General features: G+C 34.1%; 1 pseudogene; it reads right to left on the reverse strand.

Annotated features, from left to right (window-relative positions):
- Positions 1-21043: 21043 nt before the first annotated feature.
- Positions 21044-23822, reverse strand: LOC143680799 (transcription termination factor 1 pseudogene; annotated as a pseudogene).
- Positions 23823-24639: the final 817 nt, after the last annotated feature.

The following is a 24639-nucleotide window of genomic DNA, read 5'->3' on the forward strand; positions in this document are numbered from 1 at the left end:
ACTTCTTGCGTCTACAGTCTTTCCTTCCTCATACAAGCCATCAGCATTACATGTATATTCCTTTGTCTTTTTTTTAGCTTCTGTTAAAATGTAAGTTGCATATGAATTATTCCAAATATTTTGGAAAATTAAATATTTATAAGGACATAATTGATAAATTAATAGCAAGGTGAATAATGAGAATAATGAGGAAGGACCAGCTGTGCTCCATGAACAGAAATGAGCAGTCTGAGAACGTATAGCAGAGGATGCTGAAAATGCATGCAAGAGGATGTGAAAAAGAAACAATTTAGTTTATTTTGTCAAATATTTCTTATTACTAAGGCTCTATTTCTCTGCCAGAACACAGTACTTTCCAGAGATAACTTGTTAAATTCTAGAATTGCTCTATGGTTTCTTAATTGTACCATTTATGCTTTAATTAAAGATATTTTTCATCTCTAGAATAAAAATAAATAAACTGTACTTTTGCATTTCGGTGGACTGGGCCATTTTTCTCTAAACATTTTATAGAAGCAGGTCCATCAATCCCAAAATTGATGGTACAGTCATATGTAACTTCTTCTCCATGTTGGTAACTATCTAACCCTGGAGACAAAACACCATGAAGAATCAAAGGTGGCCTTTCACGAGGAATTCCTAAAAGAACATTGAAAAAAAATGTAATCCATAGCACTAATTCTAAAATGCAGTTTTATGTATGGGATGTCATATTTACTAGCTTTATTTGAAAAGACATAATTGCACACTGACTGCTGTCATATCACAGAGAGGTCCAAAATCACTTCCTAAACACTTATTCTGGTTTCTGTCCCTCTCTCACAATCTGAGCAAGAACTTCAACTAAAATATCAGTACATTTATCAAACAGATGACTAGTGCTTCTCTAAGAAACCATGATGGATAAAAATAAATAGATTGAAGATTAAGGAACCTAAGGAAAGTACTATTATATTGCAAGAAGTCAAAAGGAACATTGTAAAATTGTTTTTAATAACAATGCAAAATGATTTATATATACATATATACACATATGTATAAATTTGAATGTTGGACTTCCTGTCCATTTGCTCTTAACATACTTTACAATATTTGATCCATCCAATCAAATATGATCTTGATGACAATTGATTACTTTTGATGAATTACACTGAACACAGAATATCAGTTTGGCACACTGTCCTCACCTACACACTGAGGTACAGAATTTCATCTTCCCATGTAGCATGTTATCTCACCTCCTTCAGCCATCCTGAAACCATCTTCACAGGCATTATCTTTTTTTTTTCTTTTTCCTTTTCTTTTTTTTTACTATTATTATTATTTTTATTTTTTCTCTATATTAACATTCTATATCTTTTTCTGTTGTTTTGCTAGTTCTTTTCCTAAATTGATGCAAATGTACTAAGAAATGATGATCATGCATCTATGTGATGATGTTAAGAATTACTGATTGCATATGTAGAATGGAATGATTTCTAAATGTTGGGTTAATTTCTTTTTTTTCTTTAATTAATAAAAAAAAACACCATCTCACCATGGTACTGTAAAGCTCACAGGTATTATCTTAACTTAGTGCCATGTCTGTAATGCCTAGGGTTGGATATTTCTTCCCTTTCTTCAGAAAATATAGATGATTCAATGATTCCATGTTCTGTAAGAGGTGATGGAGAACATGACATTTTTTCTAGATAAAATACAGAGATCAAAGTGTCAAGCACAAATGCAATGTTAAAATTGAAAATTAAAATCAAATTTTAGGGTGGGCTATGGTGGTTCAGTAGGCAGAGTTTTTGCCTGCCATGCTGGAGACCCGGGTTCAATTCCCAGTGCTTGCCCATGCAAAAAAAGAAAAAAAATAAAATTTTACTGGTTGTTTTAAAACCAAAGTAACATAAACAAACACTATTTTTTTTTAAAACTAAACAAATATTTGCAGAACGTGAAGAGATAAATATCTCCATAATATCTAAGTTACTACTTTGTTGTTCAATGTCCACCTTCATCCTTGTCCTGTTCATCGTGAGGACTGAACTAGGTGCAAACAAAATTTTTATCTGGTACTCAAAGAATATTCCAATGTTTTGCCTGGATACATTTAAAGGCAGTGAAAGAATGTTGATTGATTTAGACACCTAATTGTAGTTAACTGTTTCAAGATAAAGTGTAATAGATAGAGATAAATATCTTCACCTTCTTCAATTAAGCAATACCCAGAGGCATAGGATCCTCAGTTGGAAAGAATTAAGCAGGTTGGGAACTACTGACCAACACAGCGTGGTATTGACTGCCATCTTCCATCTTGGCAAACAATTTCTTCTGGTCCCTGAAGTAGATCATTTTCTTCACAGAGGACAGATACTTTTACTCCATCCGGGTAATTTACTGTTGTTGTTATATCTTGAAGATTGGGAATTTGAGGTGGAGGTGGGGACAATTGTGATTCTTTTTCTAAAGAAATAAAATTAGACTGCTTGATTAAAAATTAACAATATTAAATGGGTAATTTTCAATAACTACAAAATTCAGGAAAAATGTATCATGAATGATCGAATACTAATTACTATATTCTGTATTTATATATGTGATTCTTTACAGCTTCTATAAAACTTTAATATTATCACTTTTACTTTATATATTCTTCTTTGCAGTTTGGCCTTTTTTTCTTTCTGTGATCAATCTTACATAATTTATGTAAAACCGATTTCCATTATTCCTAATCATAAATCTGATTTAACTGACTTACACATTCAGGGAGATACTTGACTGAATAATCTGCATTAATTTTTATTAAATTATCAAGTGTTTCTATTTCTGCCTAAATCAAAATAAGAATTTTAATTTTATTGAAAATATTTTGTTTCATTTTTGATTATTAATTTCTTTTTTGCAATGTTTCCTCATGAAATTTTTCTTCTTTAATGAAAATTTCATCACATTTTCTCATAATCATAACTTGTACTTCCTTTCATAAATATTGCCAGATTGTTTCATTTAAGTTTCCTCAAAACAGAAATATAATTTTGAGATTTTTATTTATATGTATTATATAAATTCATATTATATTAATTTTATTTTTCTCTTTCTTTCAATACTACTTTGGCGTATATGATTTTCTAGCATCCATATTGTTACACCTATTGCCTTTGTTTTTGTTTCATATTTTACAGTATATCCTTTACTGTATTCAGTAGATTTCAATGTACACTTCTAACATTGCCATTAAATTTAAAATAATTTATATAATAAGCCATAAGAGATTATTTATTTCCAGGATTTGAGATGAGAGAAAAAGTGTAGTTAGTTCTCATATTACTTTATTTGTCCTTTGAATTTAGGGATCATAGTTTGAGGATGTTGATTATTTGGATATTGTTGAAACTGCCTTTATCACATGGAAATGGTCGATTGTTTCCAATTAACTGTCTTTATTATAATCAGACAATATAAACTTCAAGCCAAGGAATATCATACAGGTTTAAAGAAATATTTTGCAATTATAAAAAGATCCATCAATAAATCTGAACAATTATAAATGTGTTTATGTCTAAAAATATCAAAAGACAAATAAAAATAGATGGAACTATAGAAATAGACAAATCTGCAAGCCTAGTTTATAGTATTGACACTGCTCTTTCTATGACTGGTAGAACAAAAAGTCAGAAAGAAGCAAAAAATTTTGAAGACCACGATGAGCCAGTTTATTGTAACCCAATAGAGTCTACATTTAACTTTTATGAGACCATGAAACAATCACTAAGATAGACAATGTGTTGTGGAAAAAAAATAGGAATAAATTACAAAATATTGAAGTCTTCCAGTGTGTTCTATGAAAACCACAGAATTAAATTAGAAATTAATAAGAATAAGGTATATAGAAGACCATAAATATTTGGAACATACACAATAAACTTCTACATAACAGATAGATCAAAGCAGTATCACAATGAAAAATTTTTAAAAATCCAAAATAATAAAAATGAGAATAAAGTTTAGGTGAAAATCTGTGGGACACAGCTAAAGCAGTACTTAGAAAGAAAGGTATAGTTTTAAAGGTTAATACTTTAAAAGTAGATTGGTTAGAGACACAATTTTATTTTTCCCTTTAAGAAATTAAAAAAGGAGAAAACTAAAATCAAAGTTATTATAAATAAGAAGGCAATAAAATCAATAGAAAAGAAAAATAGATAAAATTAACAAACCTAAAACCAGATAACAAGAAAGCTAAAAATAGAGAAGCATAGAAATGGAGAATATTTGTAAAATTAAAACTGATTATTTGAAAAGATTCATTTCATTAAAAATTTGGAAGAAGGACCAAAATTAACAGTATCAAGAATGAGAGAGAGAGAGTCAGGGGAAGATGGAAGCTTAGTGAGGTATGGAATTTAGTTCATCCCCCAGAGCAGCTAATAAATACCAGGAACAGTACAGAGCAACTGCTAGGGCTACATCAGTGACTGAACACACAGTTTACACCAGTCTGGACCAGGTGGAATGGCTGAGACCCAACAAAGAACTGCAGGTCCCCAAAGCTATGGAAACAGCACACTCCCTCATGGGCATGGAACACTGGTTCCCCAAGGGGAAAGGTAAAAGGCTTACTATCAGTAAGGGTTAGCACAATCAATTTCCAACTGAATAATGAAGTAACAAAATCTGACTACTGAAAACAATAAGAGTTTGTGCCCTGACAGAGAGGGAGTGGGGCTGATGGAAAAGGAAAAACAGGATTTTTCAGTCAGACAGCACAAAATACTTGAAAAGGGCTAGACCCCAAGAAAATGGGGCACATAGAGCCTGAAGATACATATGGCCACATAACAACTTAAGCTCTTGATTGACAAACCTGAGGAGCAGGGGTCTGGTTCTGATAAGGCTTTTTCTTCCCCCCTTATTTTCTACTTCTCAACAGCTCATTAGATAGAACTGGATGCACTCTCAGGCTCCAGCATTGCTCCAAGCAAGGGCAAAATTAAGTTTGTCCAAGAGACAAAGTAACTAGTCAAATGAAAAGAAGTATTTCCCTAAAGTCTATATCTTCCCCAAGAGAAAGGTGAAACCCAGCTCAAGTGGAATCCCTCCTTCAAGGAATTCAGACCACAGGCACTGGAAAATTGAAGCAATTAATACCAACCTACAACCTCACCTTTGTCTCAAACATGCCCCAGAAGGGAGAGTGTGCAGAAATTAAAGGCACCAAGTCAGATTTTGTTGGTGGGAAGCTCGGAGTAGAAAAGTGCCACATTCTAGGTAGGATAGGAAAAATGTAGCTTCTAGAGGCTTCATAGGAAGGTCTGACAGCCTCTTGGGTCTCACCTTCATGGAAACCTGATACTGGTTACTCTCTCCTCCTGAGATGTGGTCCTGTCTGATCTGGGATAATCCAACTGGGGTCTATAACCACCTCAAAAAAAAAAACAAAAACAAAACAAAACAGGAGCTCCATAAAGGCAGAGCAAGAAACAGAAAGCAACTGAAAAGTTCTGATCAGTGAAACACAACCCATGTTAGAGGTCTAGAATTATTCAAACTGAATATAGGAGAATACGTATAGAACAAACCCAACCAGCAGAAAAATCTAGGTAAAAGCATGAAAACAACCTTTAAAATAAACAAATTAAGGAAATCAAATGTTTAAACATAATAACGAGTCATACTAGGAAAACTGAAGATATGGCTTAACCAAAGGAACAAACCAACACTTCAAATGAGATACAGCAGCTGAAACAACTAGTTAAGGATGTTTGAAAAGACATGGAAAAATGTCATCAAAAATCAAATCAACAAGTTGAGGGAGGATATAAAGAAGATATTGGGTGAAAAAAAGAAGAACTGAAAGTTTGATAAAACAAATCACAGAACTTAGGGAATGAAAGGCACAATAGAAGAGTAGAAAAAAGCAATGGAAACCTACAACAATAGATCTGAAGAGGCAGAAGAAAGGATTAGTGAACTAGAGGACAGAACATCTGAAATCCAAAACTCAAAAGAAAACATAGGGAAAAGACCAGAAAAAAAATGTGAGTAAGGTCTCAAGAAATTGAATGACAATGTAAGTGTATAAATATACACTTTCTGGGTTTCCCAGAAGGAGAGGAAAAGGAAAAAGGAGGAGAAAGACTGAGGGAGGAAATAATCACTGAAAATTTCCCATCTCTCATGAAAAATATAAAATTACAAATCCAAGAAGAACAGCACGTAGAAACAGAATAGATCAAATAGATATGCTCCAGGATACTTACTAATCAGACAGTCAGATATTAAAAAGAAAGATAATTTTGAAATAAGCCAGAGAAAAGTAATCCATCACATACAAGGGAAGCCTAATATGACTATGTGTGGATTTCACAGCAAAAACCATGGGGGCGAGAAGGCAGTGGTGTGATATATTTAAGATTCTAAAAGAGAAAAACTGCCAAACAATAATTCTATACCCAACAAAACTGTCCTTCAACAATGAGAAGAAGACTAAAATATTTCAGGCAAACAATCACAGAGAGAATTTGTGGCTGACAGACCAGCTCTGCAAGAAATATTAAAGAGAGCACTACAGGTAGATAGGAAAAGGCAGGGGAAAGAAGTCTGGAGAAGAGTGTAGAAATGAAAGCATTCAGTAAAGGAAAAAAGAAAAAAATTATATATAACATATAATATCTAAAAGACAAAATGGTAAAAGAAATACTGCCTTTAGAGTAATAACATTAAATGGCAATGGATTAAACTCCCCAATCAAAAGTCCTAGACTGACAGAATATACTAAAAAACAGGACCCACCTATATGTTGTCTACAGGAGACTTACTTTAGATGTAAGGACAAAATTAGGCTGAAAGTGAAAGGTGGGGAAAAAGATATTCCATGCAACCCACAATTAGAGAGTAGTAGGGGCAGCTCTGCTAATATCCAACAAATTAGACTTCAAATGTAGAACAATTAAAAGAGACAAAGAAGGACACTATGTGTTAATGAAAGGAACAATTCAACAAGAAAACATAACAATCATCAAAATTTATACACCAAGCTAGAGTGCTCCAAAGCACATGAGGCAAACTCTGACAAGACTGAAGGGAGAAATAGACCCCTTTACCATAATATTTGGAGAATTCAATTAACCATTGCCATCAATGGATAGAACATTTAGACAAAGAATCAATAAACAGAGAATTGAATAATACAATAAGTGAACTAGACTTAACAGAGATTTACAGAATATTACACCCCACAACAGCAGGATACACATTTCTCTCCAGTGTTCATGGATCATTCTCAAGGGTACACTATATGTTGGGTCACAAAAAAGTCTCAATAAATTTAAAAAGATTGAAATCATACAAAGCACTTTCTCAGATCATAACGGAATGAAGTTGGAAATAAAAAACAGGCAGAAAATCCACAAATACATGGAAGCTAAACAACACACTTTTAAACAACCAGTGGTTCAAGGAAGAAATTACAAGAGAAATCAGTAAATATCTCCAGGAAAATGAAAATGAAAACATGACATATCAAAATTTATGGGATACAACAAAGGCAGTGCTAATAAGAAAATTTATTGTCTTAAATTCATATATTAAAAAAGAGGAAAGAGCAAAAATTAAGGAATTAACTGTTCACTTGGAAAAACTAAAGAAAGGACAGCAAACTAACCACAAACCAAGTGAAAAGAAAGAAATAAAGATTAGAGCAGAATTAAATGAAATTGAAAACGATTGAGAAAATCAACAAAACTAGGAACCAATCACAAGTGAAGAGATTGAATCAGTCATTAAGAAGCTCCCCAAAAAGAAAAGTCCAGGACCAGATGGCTTCACATGCGAATTGTACCAAGCATTCAAGAAAGAATTAGTATCAATACTGCTTAAACTCTTCAAAAATATTGAAGAGGTGGGAAAGCTAACTAACTCATTCTATGAAGCAACATCTCACTAATGCCAAAGCCAGACAAGACACTACAAGAAAAGAAAATTACAGGCCAATCTCTCTAATAAATATAGATGCAAAAATCCTCAACAAACTACTTGCAAATCAAACCAAGCAGTACATTTAAAGAATTATACACCATGACAAAATGGGATTTATTCCAGGTATGCAAGGATGGTTTAACATAAGAAAATAAATTAATGTACTCTATCATATCAACAAATCAAAGCAGAATCATCACAGGATTATCTTGATTGATGCAGAGAAGGTATTTGACAAAATCCAACAACCTTTCTTAATAAAAACCCTTCAAAGGATTGGAATAGAAGGGAATTTCCTCAACATGACAAAGGGAATATGGGAACTTCCTCAACATGACAAAGGGAATATATGAAAAACCCATAGTTAACACCATCCTCAATGGGGAAAGACTGAAAGCTTTCCCCTTCAGATCTGGAACAAGGCAAGGATGTCTACTGCCACCACTGTTATTCAACATTGTGCAGGAAGTTCTAGCCAGAGAAATTAGACAAGAAAAAGAAATAAAAGGCATCCAAATTGGAAAGAAAGAAATAAAACTCTATTTCTTGCCAATGATATGAAACTATATGTCAAAAACCCAAAATAATAATAATAATAATAGTAATAATAATCCACAGCAAAACTACTAGAGCTAATAAATGAGTACAGCAAAATGGAAGGGTACAGGATCAACACTCAAAAATCAGTAGTTTGGGTGGTGCAATGGTGGTTCCGTGGCAGCATTTTCACCTGCTGTGCCAGAGACCCAGATTCAATTCCTGGTGACTGCCCATGAAAAAAAAATCAGTAGTGTTTCTATACACTAGTGATGAGCAATTTGAAGAGGAAATCAAGAAAAATAATTCCATTTACAATAACAACCAAAAGAATAAAATATTTAGGATTAAATGCAGCTAATGACACAAAAGACCTATACACAGAAAACTACAAGAAATTGCCAAAGAAAACAAGGAAGACCTAAATAAATGGAAGGGCATACTGTGTTCATGCATTGGATGATAAACATAGTTAAGATGTCAATTCTACTCAAATTGATTTATGGATTCAATGCAATGCCAGTTAAAATCCCCAAACCATACAGAATTAGAAAAACCAGTAACAAAATTTATTTGGAAGGGCAGGGTGCCCTGAATAACTAAGAATATATTGAGAAAGAAAATTGAAATGGTAGGTCTCACAATACCTGACTTTAAAGCATATTATGAAACTACAGTGGTCAAAACAGCATGGTACTAGCAAAAAGATAGAGGTACTGGCCAGCTGAATCAAATAGAGTGTTCAGATATAGACCCTCTCATCTATGGGCAATTAATCTTTGACAAGGCAGTCAAACCCAATCACCTGAAGCAGAGCAGCCTCTTCAATAAATGGTGCTTAGAGAATTGGACATCCATAGGCAAAGAATGAAAGAGGATTCATGCAAAAATTAACTCAGAATGGATCAAAGACCTATACATTAGAGCCAAGACCTTAAAACTTTTAGAAGAAATTGTATGGAAATATTTCATAAAACTTGTAATAGAAGAGAGGTTCCTAGATCTCATACCTAAAGCATGAACATTGAAGAAATAGACAAGTAAAAGACATCCAAATTGAAAAGGAAGAAGTAAAACTCTCATTGTTTGCAGATAAATAATTAATGTCCATCAACGGAGTGGCTAAACAAGATATGGGATATACATACAATGGAATATTATACAGTTGTAAGACAGAATAAAGGTATGAATCATGTAACAACGTGGATGGGTCTTGAGGACATTTTGCTGAGTGAAATTAGCCAGAAACAAAATGAAAAATACTTTATGGTCTCACTAATATGAACTAACATTAATGAGTGAACATGGAGAACTGAATTTAAGAATAGAAGTCATCAGGAGATAGAAATAGGATAGAGATTGGGCAATTGGTGCTGAAGAAATACTGATTGTGCAACAGGACTGATTGCAAAATTTCAAAAATGGATAGCACAATACTATCTGATTGTAGTGCAATAATGTAAACACACTGAATATAGCTGAATGTGAGTATGATATAGGGAGAAAATCTGGCAATATATATGAAACATAAGAGATAAAGGCTGACAAGGTATAATTAGGAATGCCTAGAGGCAATAACAATAAAAATCCCTAAAACATGCAGAAATAGAAAAACCAAATTTATTTGGCAATGGATAACACAATACTATCTGATTGTAGCACAATACTGTAAGTACATTGAATGTTGCAGAATGTGATTACAATGGAGGGAAAAGGTCTGGTGGTACATTTGAAACCAGAAGGAAAGATAAAGGATAAAGACTGACATGGTACAACTTAGGAATGCCTAGTGGGTACAATGATGGTGATTAAATATACAAATTAAAATATGTTTTTGCATGAGGGAGAACAAATGATTGCCAGTATTGCAGGGTGTTGAAAATAGAAGGTACTGGGAAAAAGTATAAGCAAAGTAAACTAGGGTCTATAGTCAACAGTAACATTGTAATATGCTTCCACTGAATGTAACAAAGACATTATGCCAAAACTAAATGCCTACTGTAGGGGGATTGGGAAAGGGGTATGGATTCTGTGTGGAAGCAAAGGAAATGTCTTCAGGTACAGTATGGTGATGAAGGCACATCTATGCAATTAGGCTAGATTGTATGATGTATGAATAAAACTGTTTAAAAATGAATATAGAGAAAAAAGTGCTAGAGGAAATACAGAGAGGGAAATGAGAGGGCTAGCCCCTTGGAGGGCAATGTGGTGGTAAGCTAATGGTGGGTTTGCCATATAATCCTGAAAACATCATTGCTCAGTGTATACCTGGAGGAACTGAGTGTGGGTACAAAAATGGCCATTTTCACTCTGGTGTTTCTGGAAGCAGTGTTCATGATCCACGGTGAATGGAGGCAGCCTAAAGGTTCAGCTACTAAGGAATGGAAGGGGGAATAGAACCTTGAGATTTAGAAGTGGTAGGTCAGGTGAAAGGCTGTTTAAATATTTTTCTCCATTTTCTTGGGTGATGGAAGTGCTCTACATCTTACTTTGCATGATGATTCCCACAGGTGCATACAAGTGTCAGACCACATCACACAGAGCAATGAAGACATATACGATTTCTTGTATATTAATTGTACATCATTTAAAAGAGGGAACAGCAATACAAAACTAATGCTGGGATCAATTGTTTTCCATTTTCAAATGCTGTCATTTGAAAGCTAGATAATCTAAGGCAATGTGACTGTATATTACTTGGATAGACAGGAAATTTAAGAAAAAATAGATACAAACCAATCAATTTAAATATGAAGTAATTATAAAATATGAGATTATTTTGATCAGTGGATTCATTTTAGAAAAGCTTCATATAGAAAAGGAGTTGAAAATAGTATACTTTAATAGTCTTGATTGGTATTTCTCCAATCATTGACTATTCCTTTATATGCTTATCGATTTTGTGGGTTTTTTCTTTTTTGTAAAATATCTTTCATTTGAGTTTTAACATTCTGCTATTTAGGTTTTATGAGCTTATTCCTTTGAAGGTTACATATAAATATATAATCCTGCTGAGATCATACAGCAATGTGGATGACAGTTCCCCAAATAATATTATAGGTAAAATATATGTATATGTATAAGTATAAGTAAAATATATGCGTGGAGGCATCACAGTGAATAAACTAAGAGCAAGACAATAATGAGCCGAGGATGCAGGATATTGGTTACCTCAGGTGAAGGGAGCAGAACTGTAGGTGTGAACAGGTGAATAAATGTAAGTTGTTTCATTGTTTTTTGTTTTTTGGTTTTTTTTGGTCAGGGCACTAGCTTCTCTTTTGTCTAGTTTGCTTCAGGGATTTTATATGTTATTTTAAATGATTAATCTTCTCTAAAGAGTAGAAACCATCATCCAAATAATAATGATGAGTGTACCATGAAACAAAGATTATGATGAATCTACAAGTGTACATTCAGTCGCAATAATACAAAAGGTATGGTAGCCCACGACAAACTCTGGGGCCTGTCCTGTAATTACTTGTTGAAGAGTGTTTTGAAAACTATTGCTTTTTTATTTCTTTGCTTTGTGCATATGTTATACTCTACAATAAAAAAGATTTCGTTAAAACGGTATGGCTTCCTGTTACTACCATAAGATGGACCAGATGCCCTGAGATGTTTTCCTGCTCTAAAGCACGTGCTGATCAGTACAAAATAACACAAGCATAGTTTAAAAAGTATAGGTTTTCCAGAAGAAACATATTTAAATCTCTTATGTATAATACAATAAGAAAGCCTGAAAGGGAAAGTTAGAAAATTGCACTTCTTGTTCTAATTACCAAAGGGTTTAGGTTTTAGTAGGAAAGCAAGATACAGAACAAGGATATAGTCGCCAAGGAGATGAGACCTTTTGCCCCAAATTGGTTTTACCCTCATGGAAAAGTATCAGTAGGAGGAATGAAAGTCACACAATAGTAGATGGAATTTACTGGAAAGACTGACAATTAGGACCTGGGTTCAGTATGGGAAAATTAAAATGCTTCCCTGAAAGTGTTTAGCCTCAGGCCTCTCTTTCAGTAATAATTAAATGTAGATTCAAGTACCCTACCCTGTAGGGAATAAGGCATATTTTTAAAAAAACATGTTTATTCCCATATGATTCTTCTTGTTTTGTTTTCCATTTTTATTAACGTACAATTGACATAGAATGGTCTTTTTTTCCACATTGCAACTAATATAAAAGGAAAAAAAAACAGAATGGCACTTCTATGTTTCTCCACTTCCAGTGAATGCTGAAAAAAGTCCCTAATTTCAGAAAATGGCAATTCTCTTCTAAATTATCATCACTGTTTCTCTAACTGCATCTGCTCCATTTCCCAAATAGCAGCTGGAGTGACCTTGTTGCAAATTTTTGCATTTTGTGGCATTTCCCTGCTTAAAACATCCCAGTGTTTTCTCATTGTACTAGGAGTAATATTCATATTTATCAGATTTATAAAGCTTTACATAAAGTAATTTAATGCTCCTGCCCTAAATATGAGCCACAGTACCTTTCCAGTTTTTCAACAAACGATAAGATTATTTTAATGCATCAAGGCTATTGCATGTATCTGGCTTCTCTTTTCAGATCTTAACCTTAAAGGCAACAACTGGAAAGACTTCCAAAATCAACTTTCATGAAAAGTGCTCCTTCCCCTGGTTTCCTTCTCATATATATATTTTTCTATTACGTACATCATTCAAAACCTTTAATACTTTTTACTATTTTTATCATTATGGAGTTTTTTTGTGAGGCTGGAAAACATTCTCATCTAAAATGCCACTTGATATTCTATCTGTGAAAAAAGTGACAGTAACTCTCATAGACCTCTGTATCTCCCACACCCTTGGAAGAGGTTGGCAGATAAAGTGTTCACAGTAAATATTATTAGAAGAATTAACAATAATCTGTTTCCACCACTAGAGTGTGAAGAAGTAGAGGCTTTGGCTGTACTTTAGGTTCCCAAATTCCTTATGCAAATTTCATTACTGCTTTGTTCCCATATAAAAGCATTGGAAAATCTAATTCACATTCTACTCAAATGTATTTCTATTTTTAATATTATTTCCTAAGAAAGAATTTCGATGTTTTAAATAAAACACTGGCTTCTGAATTAGAAACCTCTTCCAATTTAGACATTATCATTGCTTTTTGTTATAACTACTTTATATAAATTTGCCAAAAAATGGTGATCAGTTAAGGTTTTTATTCACATATACGATTTTGTAAATGTAACATAAGAAATTGAAATTTATGTGAAATTTAATTCTACCATACGTGATTTTGCATCATTTCACTGTAAATACTAAATATGTATTCCATAAAACCTAAAAGAATCTTTTGAAGTTTTTCACTGTGAGCCTGTTTTTAATCATTACCTATATTTAATGCATATCCTAAATTAATGGATAGTTGTATTTTATTTTACTATTCAAATACATAAATTTTTTATTTATTTTGCTTTAATATTCCACTTGTATTAGTGATTTTGAAGCTGGGGAAATCTATAAGGAAGAACATACCAAAGCATGTGATGAGGTCAGTTTTAGGATTACATGATGCATAAATTCTTTAGAAATATTTCCAAGATTAAAATTACATAGACAAATGGGATAACTGAGGAAGAGCACAGGAACGACTTTTTCCAACTGGTCTTTACTGAACAATAACTTGGTTATGACTGTACCAGATGACAGAAATGAGAGATTTAAAAAAATACAATGAAGAATTTATAATTTTAGAAATAGAAATTATTTTAAATTTATATCTGCTTCAAAATTTGCCAAAGAACTGAGAGAAGCTACAATTTATTGACATTGCATTTTAAATTGAGAATATATTCTATTTTCATTAAAAGGGATATTCCTTTTACACATGTCTAGTTTTGTTTAAATATTTAATTGATGAAGATGCTGATAAATTTTAATAAATTTAGTGATGTATAAGTGATACAATAAGCTGTAGAAATTTTAAATGTACAATTTGACATTTTGACATATAAATCCATGAAAGCCAAAATGCAGATTAGAAAGACATCCATCACTCCCAAGAGCCTTTTTATAATACAAATAATAATTCCATAAACATTTTGACTTCAGAATCTAGTTTTTCATATGAAATTTTTCTAGATTTTATGAGCATAATTATAGGGCTCCAGAATCAGAATCAAGTGGCTTCTCATATGTTGGAACCAGGAAAATGAAGAATAAACAATTTATTTTCCTCTTAGGGGAATATGGGATAACTTTTTCATGAAGAGATACTTGATTATAATCTCACAATGTGGAATATTCCCATCAGCTGATTCAGGCAAAACTATAGACACATGAAAGTAGAAATGACATAAAGCTACATGTAATAGAGAAAGTGTTCAAATTTGTTTTTAACTTACCTTGTCCCTTAGCAGAGGAAGTCCACGAGGTGAGAATGATTTGGATAGAGAATAGCATTTTAGATATTCCTCATGGAATATAAATGCATATATTCCAGTTACTCTACTTGGGTTTGTAAAACGCTTCTGCAGCAGTTGTCAAATGTAACTCTGAACTTTAGTGCACTAAATACAGTTGGCTAATCGATGTCATTTATTAAATATAAAAGTTCAAAGAGTTTTGCACATTTGGGAATTCATTCCTATCAGTGAGTGGTCTCACAATAATTTGTTGAATTTATCACCTGCATGTGTATAACTTTCTGTGGACACAGGAATGGATTGGCTTCAAAACTATTACCAAATACTAATTTTTAAATAAAATATTCTTAAAAACTGGATGAGGACCTCTCTCAACTAGTTGATTCATATTGAATAGCTTAGAGTTCACATCATGGTAACGTTCTTTGTCCTTTAGTTAATGGCATCCAAATTCATTACACTGGGATCTCTGCAAACTAGAGCATATTTGGAACATAGCTAACTAACTATATTTTCATGGGTTTGGGATGCCATTTAATTTTTATAAACTTATATTAATTAACATGCTCTAAGAGGCTTTCTATTTTAGGGCACAATTTATTCTGACTCACTCAGTGAGTTTTCTTTTGTTGGAGGAATATCACTGAAGCCTCCTCTTCACCAAAGGCACTGTCCTCTCTCTTATTAAATGTTTTATTCCTTTTTTTTATTCAAATATATTTTAGGCTCATTTATATAATTATTATGACAAACTATATTTGTCATATCTTCAAAAGAGCTGCTTCACTTTAAAAGGCTGCTAACAAACTGATAATTAATATCGGGAATACAATATTACTATAAAGGTGAAAAAAGGCAATTAGAAACTTGAGTAAAGACTTAATGTATTCAAAATTGTGTATTTATTTATTTAATCATTTGTTTATTTGTGTTATGCATACAATTATTTTAAGTATTACATAAATTTAAAGATTTTATATGTGTATGTATACGTATATACAATTTCTGCAAAAACTGAATAGTTTCTATCAAGCCCATCCTTCTATAAATTACAATTATAAATACAACTCAAAATATAAAAACTAACTGCTTGAGTGACCAAAAGGAAGGACAAATTAACTTCGACTCTTGAAAGAATAGAATCAAACTATAAGATGCTTATTTATCCAGCTTTTCAACTAATGAAGCATAACGAGAAAGTAGGAATCTTATTTCAGTGGGAACACAGGTCTGGATATGGGGCTGGCAGAATATGTGTCAATTTAGAAGGGAAATGCGGGAAGAAAGGAAGACCCATCAGTGAAGCCACCAGATACCTGCAGGTCAGTTTCTCTTCAATTACTTGATGTCTCTTCACTGAGCATGCATGGGGTGAAAACTCCAAGCAGCTCAGTTGAAAAGAAATCTGTTGAAAGTCTGAAAATAGTGAAAAATACAGCTAAATGCACAGTGTGGTGAGAAATATTGTGGACTAAGGCATGTGTAGACTGGCAAATCCATCACTTGATCTGCTGAAATAGAAAGCAGATGTTTTAGGAGTAGGTAGCAGGTCACAGAAGTTGTCTAACAACTATTCTCTTGGACTAAGGCAAGATGAAATAGACCTACCTTAATAAACATGAAACACAAAACCTTAATAGAATAATAAGAATTTTTTCTTCTAAAAAAATCAATATTCTCCAGATGAGTAAATGAAAATCTATAATCTTTACAATATATTAGTCACAATTTACAAAAAAATCATACTAAACATGCAAAGAGAAGAAAATATGACCTATATTCAAGAGAAAAAAATTAAGAGTGGAAATAGATCCAAAAAGAATCAAATAGAAAAATATTCAGACAAAACATGGCCTTGAAATGACTTTGAGAAAAAAAAACTATTAAAAAATTTACAAGAAATATATATACATATATTTATAATAGGTGGAAAGATACATAATTTCATAAAATATTCAAATTTAAATCCTAAGACAGAAAATACAGCATTTAATTATTATACATAAATGGGAGAAAATTCATAGCTCTATGAAAAATGCAAAAAAAGTAATCAATAGGGTTTAAAAAAATTTAATAGACATTCTCCAAAATGACTCAGAGAGAGAAAAAGATGAATAAAAGAAGTAATGAAGTCTTAAAACCTATGGATAAATATCTTGTGATCTACACTTGTATATTTGTCATTCCACAAGAAGAGGGAAGGAACATGGTGACATGTGCTGGTCCTTCTCACATGGGCTCTGTTTCAGTGTCTCTCTCTAAGCTTCTAAAATGTCTCTGGGCATTTCTCTCTCTCCAAGCTATTATGACTCCCTGCTTTATCCTTTATCCTATCATAAAGGGTTCCAGAAAAAGATTAAGACCCATCTTGAAGTGGGAGGGGATCACATCTCCATGGAAACAATCTAATCAAAAGTTCCCATGCACAATAGTCTGCCCCCACAAGAATGGATTAAAAAAATGCGGACTTTTTTGAATCTCAATAACAGATTCAAATCAGCACTGACAGATAAACTGAGTAAGTTTGGATAACGGTTCTCCAACTCTTATTATAGATAGGATGAAAAAGATCCCAGAAGACAAGATGAAAAAGAGTCAGGAAGGGAGATCCAGGATTCTGTTGGCACTCCTGGTAAGCACTAGCTGTCAGAAACTGTCTGAAACATTTTTGTGCTGTGTCTGGACACCAGAGACCAAAATTAGACTGTCACCATCCAGGGAAGAATGGAAGGAAGAGACTGATAAACTGAGATGAAGATCTGTGAGTAGATACCTCCAAGATGCAGAGGATGGTGTCCATCCTTCACCGGCATTACAAACTGCCTTGGGATCCACTCTCTGGGTAAAAATAGAAGCCCTCACTTCCAGGAACAGGTGTGGGGTATACGGCCAGGCACAGATTGTGGCTTCTGATTATAAATTTGGGTATCAGCTCTAGGCACAGCTAAATTTACAACCTGTCTGGGGAAAAAGCACCTAGCAGATCCTGCTTCAAGCCTCCTTCCAGCAGGGAACGAAGCAAGATATGTTGAAAGACACAGTAACCAGTTGGGACAATGGGGATCAACTTGCTGAATGACAGCTCTATCTAAAGAAAAAAGTCTAGGATGCAAATAAGCTGGTGACCTTCCTTTCAACCCAATCCCCAGTAAGGACAAAGTTCTTTGAGAGTCAAAAGTTTTGAATTTTGAGGATGTTCAGTTTATCATTTTTTCTTTCATTGCTTGTACTTTGGGCATGAAGCCTAAGAATCCATTGTCTATCACAATATCTTGATGATGTTTCATTATGATTTCTTCTAGGAATTTCAAGTGCTTGTACTTTTATTAGATAGTTGATCTATTTTGTGTTTATTTTTATATAAGGATTGAGATAAGTGATCCTCTTTCATTCTATTGCCTATGGATATCCTTTTCTCCCAGAACCATTTGTTGAAGAGCCTATACTTTCCAACCTGCGAGGACTTGGTAGTCTTATCAAATATCAGATGGTCAGGGTGGGCCACAGTGGCTCAGCAGGCAGAGTTCTTGCTTGCCATGCCGGAGACCCAGGTTCAATTCCCAATGCCTGCCCATGTAAACAAATAATTGGCCCTAGATGTAACTGTCTAGTTCTGAGCTTTCTTATCTCACCTAGTAGATGGTAACCTTCAGCAAACTGTTCTCTGTAACCTTGAGGAGGAACTCTTTCCTTAATTCTCCCCTCCTTGCGCTGTTAGGAACAGAGTTGAAGTAATGGCTGCTGCTATCTTACTACAAGGCGAGTTATAACACTGCTCAGACAAGGCTCCCAGCGATCCAAATTTGCCTCCCCTGCTCTGGTTATTTGGGAAGAGGATTTTTATGTCCCTTTTGACAGCAGGAGTCAGCAAGGGGCTCTCTGATGAGAGATTGGGTGATTGGCAGTGTCAACTGCAGCGCAGAGACTGCTACTGTCAGTGCTTTATAGCAATTGATTAGCCTCTTCCTCCCACACTTCCTTGGATGCCATACAATGTTCTATCCTCCAGGGCTCAGAACAGCGGTTTCAGGCACTTCCTGCTTGTTTATTAGCTGTTTTAGAGGTAAGATTGAGTACTGGATCTCCCTACTTTGCCACCTTTCCCAGAAGTCAACTCACTTTTCCAAACATTCATTAGTGGTAGTTACTCCTATGTTGTGGATGCTCATAGCAAACATGGCATCCTGTATTCAGGGAGGGGGCAATTTAAGAATAAGTGTACTTGGAAACAACTCAGTAAAATTTATTGAGTAAATAAATAGAGTAAATTTCTGAAAACAGAGATTACAAAGGAAAATCTTAGCAGCTCACGGACCTCTGGAACAATATCTGCCATATATAAAAGTAGTTAGACCAGGAAAAAAAGAAGAGATTTTGGTAGGGAATATTTGAAGATACATATCCAGAAAATTTCCCAATTTTGATGGAAAAATACTGACTTGGAGATCCATGAAATCCACAGAGTCAAGTTAAATAGGAAGTGAATCCCTCTTAGGCAAGTTGCCAAATATTAAAACTAGAGAGAACATTTTGAAAGCATCAAGAAAATGCTGCCTACTTTTTTTTTCCTTCCAAACATTTTAATGCTTCTAAATACACTATTTCCTTTATTTTTTAACTTGTACAAAATTAAGAAAATATACACACACCTCTGAAATATTTCAGTCACTAATACTGTTAACTTTTTTTATGTCAATCAAAACTACCACCATTTTAAATTACTGCATAATATTTCACTCTAGAAATACATCATAATTTAACAAATTTCTTATAAAGGAACACATTTTTCTGTTTTCTCTTTCATAAATGTGCCATTTTTATGTATTAGTTCTATTATTTCCTTAGGATAAATTTCTAGAAGTGGAATTGCTGGGTTACAGAACATGTATTTCCTCCTCAAGGGTTTTGACATATCTTACCAGATTGTCCTTCAAAAGGAATATACCATTTAGATTCCCATCAGCATGAAAACTAGCATGTTTGAAGGGCTGGAAAAAGTGACTAAAAGGGAAATGCCCGCTGGGAAGAAAACATTCATTTATTAACTGAATATTTATTGGGTATCTATTATTTGCATAGCACTGTGATAGGTGCTGGGGATAGTGGTGAACATGGACTCTTAAACTTGTTACACTGTATTCTTCCTCTCCTACTATGACAAGTTTAGGGAAATGCTTACTCGGAAGCTTAATTAACCAGCATTATATTCAACATCAAAGAGAGCACCAAAGAGACAGTGGAATCATATCTTGGCATGTATGGTAAAAATCGCTGTACTGGATATCGTTAATCTACATTTTCCTTTCTATGCTCTCCTCTATACAGATGCAACTAGAATCCTGAAAATTTCTCAGATTCCCTTGCTGGAGGGGTTCTGCTTAAGAGGCTGTCCATGGGAGATACTTGTAAGATACTTAGAGGCAAGAGGGAGGCAGAAGCCATTTGTTCCATGGAGACAGCAAGTCCCTGTGGTGGCTGTGTGGCAGCACAGGCTTCAGCAAGAGCAGCAGCAATGGATAACCCAGAGACCATGGAGCAGCCAGGAGACAGCACAGGGACGCAACAGTGCAGGCTTTGCAGTGGCTGCAGCAGCTTCCCTGCAGTCCCTCACCTCTGGACAATTCAACCTTCCTCTTTATGGTCCTATATCCCATTTAACAATTTTGAAACAATCGCTATAGTAATCCTTCTCTGTTTGAAACATTTAGAGTGGTTTTTGTTTTCCTGACTGAACCCTGACTGAGTCAATAGCCCAACATTAAAATTATCTTGAAAATCAATTAGGAATGAGTTAAACATGAGACCAACACATCATCTTTCAATAAGTCTAACAGAGCCAGTTTTTCAAAGCAATGGAATGGGCTGCTGCTTTTTCTTTAGTTGAACACCAGAAGAATTCAGTGACTTGCTTTGAGGGGGCATCTTGCATGAAAAATATGTATCTTTAAACACAAGAACCACATTCAGGAAGATATGATGTACTCACATGCTAGGTACATGGGAACCGAGATCAGTCTAAGGGAACGGGAGTTCTACAACTTCCATCTAATGCTTATAAGCATTGAGAACACAATATAAACAATTTGAAAACCAGAAAGTAAACTGTGTGCACATAATTGGATCCACATAATGAAATGATCATGTGGTATGACTATTTTCTGATACAATGAGAGGGACTTGGGATATTTTTGTTTTATAAAACTGTTATTTCCAATATAATGGTACAGAAATATTAAATCATCTCATAGCCTCCTCTTTCTTTTCACATTCAAACAAATTTTAATATGAATGCATTAATAAAATTTCAATGCTGTACAACACAAATGATCGTTTTCAAACCTTTCCTCTAGCAATTGCACATTCTTTAATAAACACCAATACTGAAAATAGCTTTGCTGACACATGTATATGCGTATAAATGCAACCAAGCTAAGAAAAAGGACCAAGGAAATGGTAACCTCCACTTAACTTTTTTCATCTATGTCTTCTCCCTCACTGTTGTCTTCACAATAAAAGATGTCACTAAACAGGAAAACTTGCTTTGGTGCGGGAGGAGTCTGGATTTCAGTGGCTTCTTTCTCCATCTTCTTTTCTAACTTTTCTTTAAGCAAAGGCAGACTGGTCTCATAAAGATAATCTACAATCTCTGGAAAAGTCTTTTTCTGCCAAAAGGGGACACAGGTTGCTTTCAGCTTATAAAATTTATTTTGAACATTAGATGGAGGAACATCACCTATGACACTAGCAAGATCTTCCCAATCTATTTCATTAGCATCTTCCACATTTATTTCATACAACCTCTCAATAAGGTTGATTTTGGCCTGTAGGCCATTGACTCCACGATATACATCCCGACCATTTGTCATTCTCTTAGTTAGAATTTCAGTCCACTTACTTTTACACTGCAACCAATTTCTTGTTTCCACTTTAGCTTCTACTTCTATCCAAGATATGCCCTTGTAGAGCTTTTCCCGAACAACTGATAAGCGGTTTTAAGGATTTTCTTGGAGCTTAGAATCCATATCCTTTAACTCCTGGGGAGACATTTTCTTTAGAATCACTTCTTCAACAGCCTTGATTAATTTCTGAGTTTCTGTTTTGCTCCAAGTAACACGATTTCTTTGACTGCTGATCTGGGAGAATTTCAGGGCAACAGAGAGGCTACTTCAGGCCACCATCTCACTAATCTTTTTCCAGTCATTTCCATGGAGAGAATGGTATATCTTTAACTTCTCCATATCTCCTTTACTATACCTGCCTTTGTAATTATTAATATCAAACATCTTCTTTGCTCTATAGTGTACTAGTTTCCAGGGTCGAGCAATGCCCTTACCAATGTGCAATCTAAATGAGTATTTTCTTTTTAAATCAGTGATTATAGATTTCTCCTCTGGATATCTATCAATGTACAGTAGCTTATCTGCATTCTCAATTCCCGTCAGGGATAGAAATTCTTCCACATTTTTTCCCAACTGTTTATTTTCTTTTGCTGAAAACTTGCCAAACTTAATAGCGACACCTTGTGCTTTAAATTCTTTAAACCGTCCTAAGTCATCCCGATACATTCGCTTAATTGTAGTGGCAGCTCTTTCCTTTATATCAGGAATAAATTCTTGAAGCTGCTTTACAGCAGAATCCAAATCCACATCAGAATCATCTGAATCTCTTGAATCTTCAGATAAATATTTTGTTTCTGAATCTTTAGCTGATTCCAAATTGCTTTCTTCTTCATTTGTAGATTCTAACCTCTGTGCCACTTCCTCATGGTTCTCTTCTGGATTGGACTGGGTTTTCTTCTTTTTTGGCCTGGGTTTCACACTTTCTTCAATCAATGTACCATCTCCTTCTGGTGAATCAAAGAGTGTGTTCTCTGAGCTCTTATCAAACTCTGAAAATTCATCAACAGAGGCTATGACATTTTCAAAAGAAGACCTTTGCTTCCTTTTTTTAGACTTTTTCTTTGTACTGTCAGATCCCTTGATCTCTTTAAGTGTATCTCTATCTTCTACAATACTAATATCACTCACAGCTTGTGTTCTTTCAGAGTCAGAGTACACATTCTCAAGACTCTCAGGCATGGCCAATGCCTCATATTTCTGTTTATTTGAATTTTTCTTCTTTTTTTTCTTAGACTTGTTTTTATCAGCAGATACTGTTAGGTCTGTAATTTCATCTTCTAGACCCATAGAGAACAGGGATTCTTGCCCATGTAATTCCAAGTGGGGCAAGGCAATGCTTTCATATGGATTTTCCTGCACATCACAGTATGCTTATTTCCTCTGTCTTTTTTTTTCTTTTTTCCCCTAACTTTATTATGTGGTTCTTCTGATTCAATTTGACATGACGTAGTAACTGAATGCAATTCATCTGCTTCAGCTGTTTTTACTGACTTTTGTTCTTTGCTCATATAAACATAAACGACGTCGACATCCTTTCTCAAATTTTTCTTTGGCATGTTCTCAATATTTTCTTTATCCACAACAACATACACGACACCTGTTTCCTCATCTACTCCTAAACCACTACTTCTTCTCTTTTTATTCTTTTTGGATGTAGAAGTGGCCTTTTCAGTCTCATCACAGATTTCTGATTTTTTCAAAGGAGAAGAAATGAGTTCCTGGAAATTTTTTCTTTTTTTTTTTGCTCTTATTTATTTGAGACTGTTCATCTGCCAGGAAGGAATTTCTGAAGCTTTCACCGGAACACTTCTGATGTTTTTCCTTATGTACAGAATACTTTTTCTTTTTCTTGTAAAAAACTGGAGTGTTGATTTCAAATCTGTTAGATTCACCTTCCATTTTTATTCCTTTTAGTTCTTTTTTGTTTGGATGTAACATCTAGGTTTGCTGGTTGGGGGTTCTTATTCAATTAAATCTGTGCAAGGTTCAAATGCTTCTCCTGCAAACGTCCGAAGCCACCGCCATCTTTCTTCCAATCGCTGCCTACTTTTAAGACTTGGAACAAGGATAATACCAGGATTTCTTTTCCTCAGAAAAAAAAGGAGGCCTGAAACATCGGCATAATACTTTTAAAGTTTCAAAAAACAAAGAGAAGAAGATTCTACATGCTCCATGTAGATAAAAAGGCTTAAAAAAAAAGTTGAGATAATTCATCATGCAGCAGATCCACACTAACATAAATGCAAGTCAATTTAAATGATCTCACAATAGACTCGTAAGTCATTGATTGTTCAAAGAAAATGAAAACATTCAAAATTATGATATGTGTAAAAAGAAAAGATGTGAAAAATAGCACAAAGATTATTATGAGATGGTACATGAAATTCATTGTGCTAAGGTAACTACATTTTTGATGTACAAAATGCTAAGTGTGAAGTGAGTATTGGGAAGCATGTAAGGGAAGTAGAAAGTGAGAAATTTGGAATGGAAATGCAACAGATATAAAATTAAGACCACTGCAGTCGCTAAATTTTTCATAAAAACAGAAACAGCTAAACCCCAATAGAAGAAATAAAATAGGATATTACAAAATGCCTGATTAACCCAAATAAGAAATGAAGACCTTAGAAATACACTTCCTGCCACCACCACCCCAGAATACACCCCACAAGCTCATGAGACAAAAGGCAAATAACAAGACGTTAGAATTAAAACTAAGTATATCAACACTTGCATTGTATTTAAGTAGAATAAACACCAAATTAAACATCATGATGGACAAGCTAGATATGAAAGCAAGAGCCAAATACATGCCATTCACAAAAGTTGCACTTATTTATAAAGACAAA

The sequence above is a fragment of the Tamandua tetradactyla genome, chromosome 4 (genome assembly GCF_023851605.1).
Source record: "Tamandua tetradactyla isolate mTamTet1 chromosome 4, mTamTet1.pri, whole genome shotgun sequence".
In the NCBI taxonomy this organism is placed as follows: Eukaryota; Metazoa; Chordata; class Mammalia; order Pilosa; family Myrmecophagidae; genus Tamandua; species Tamandua tetradactyla.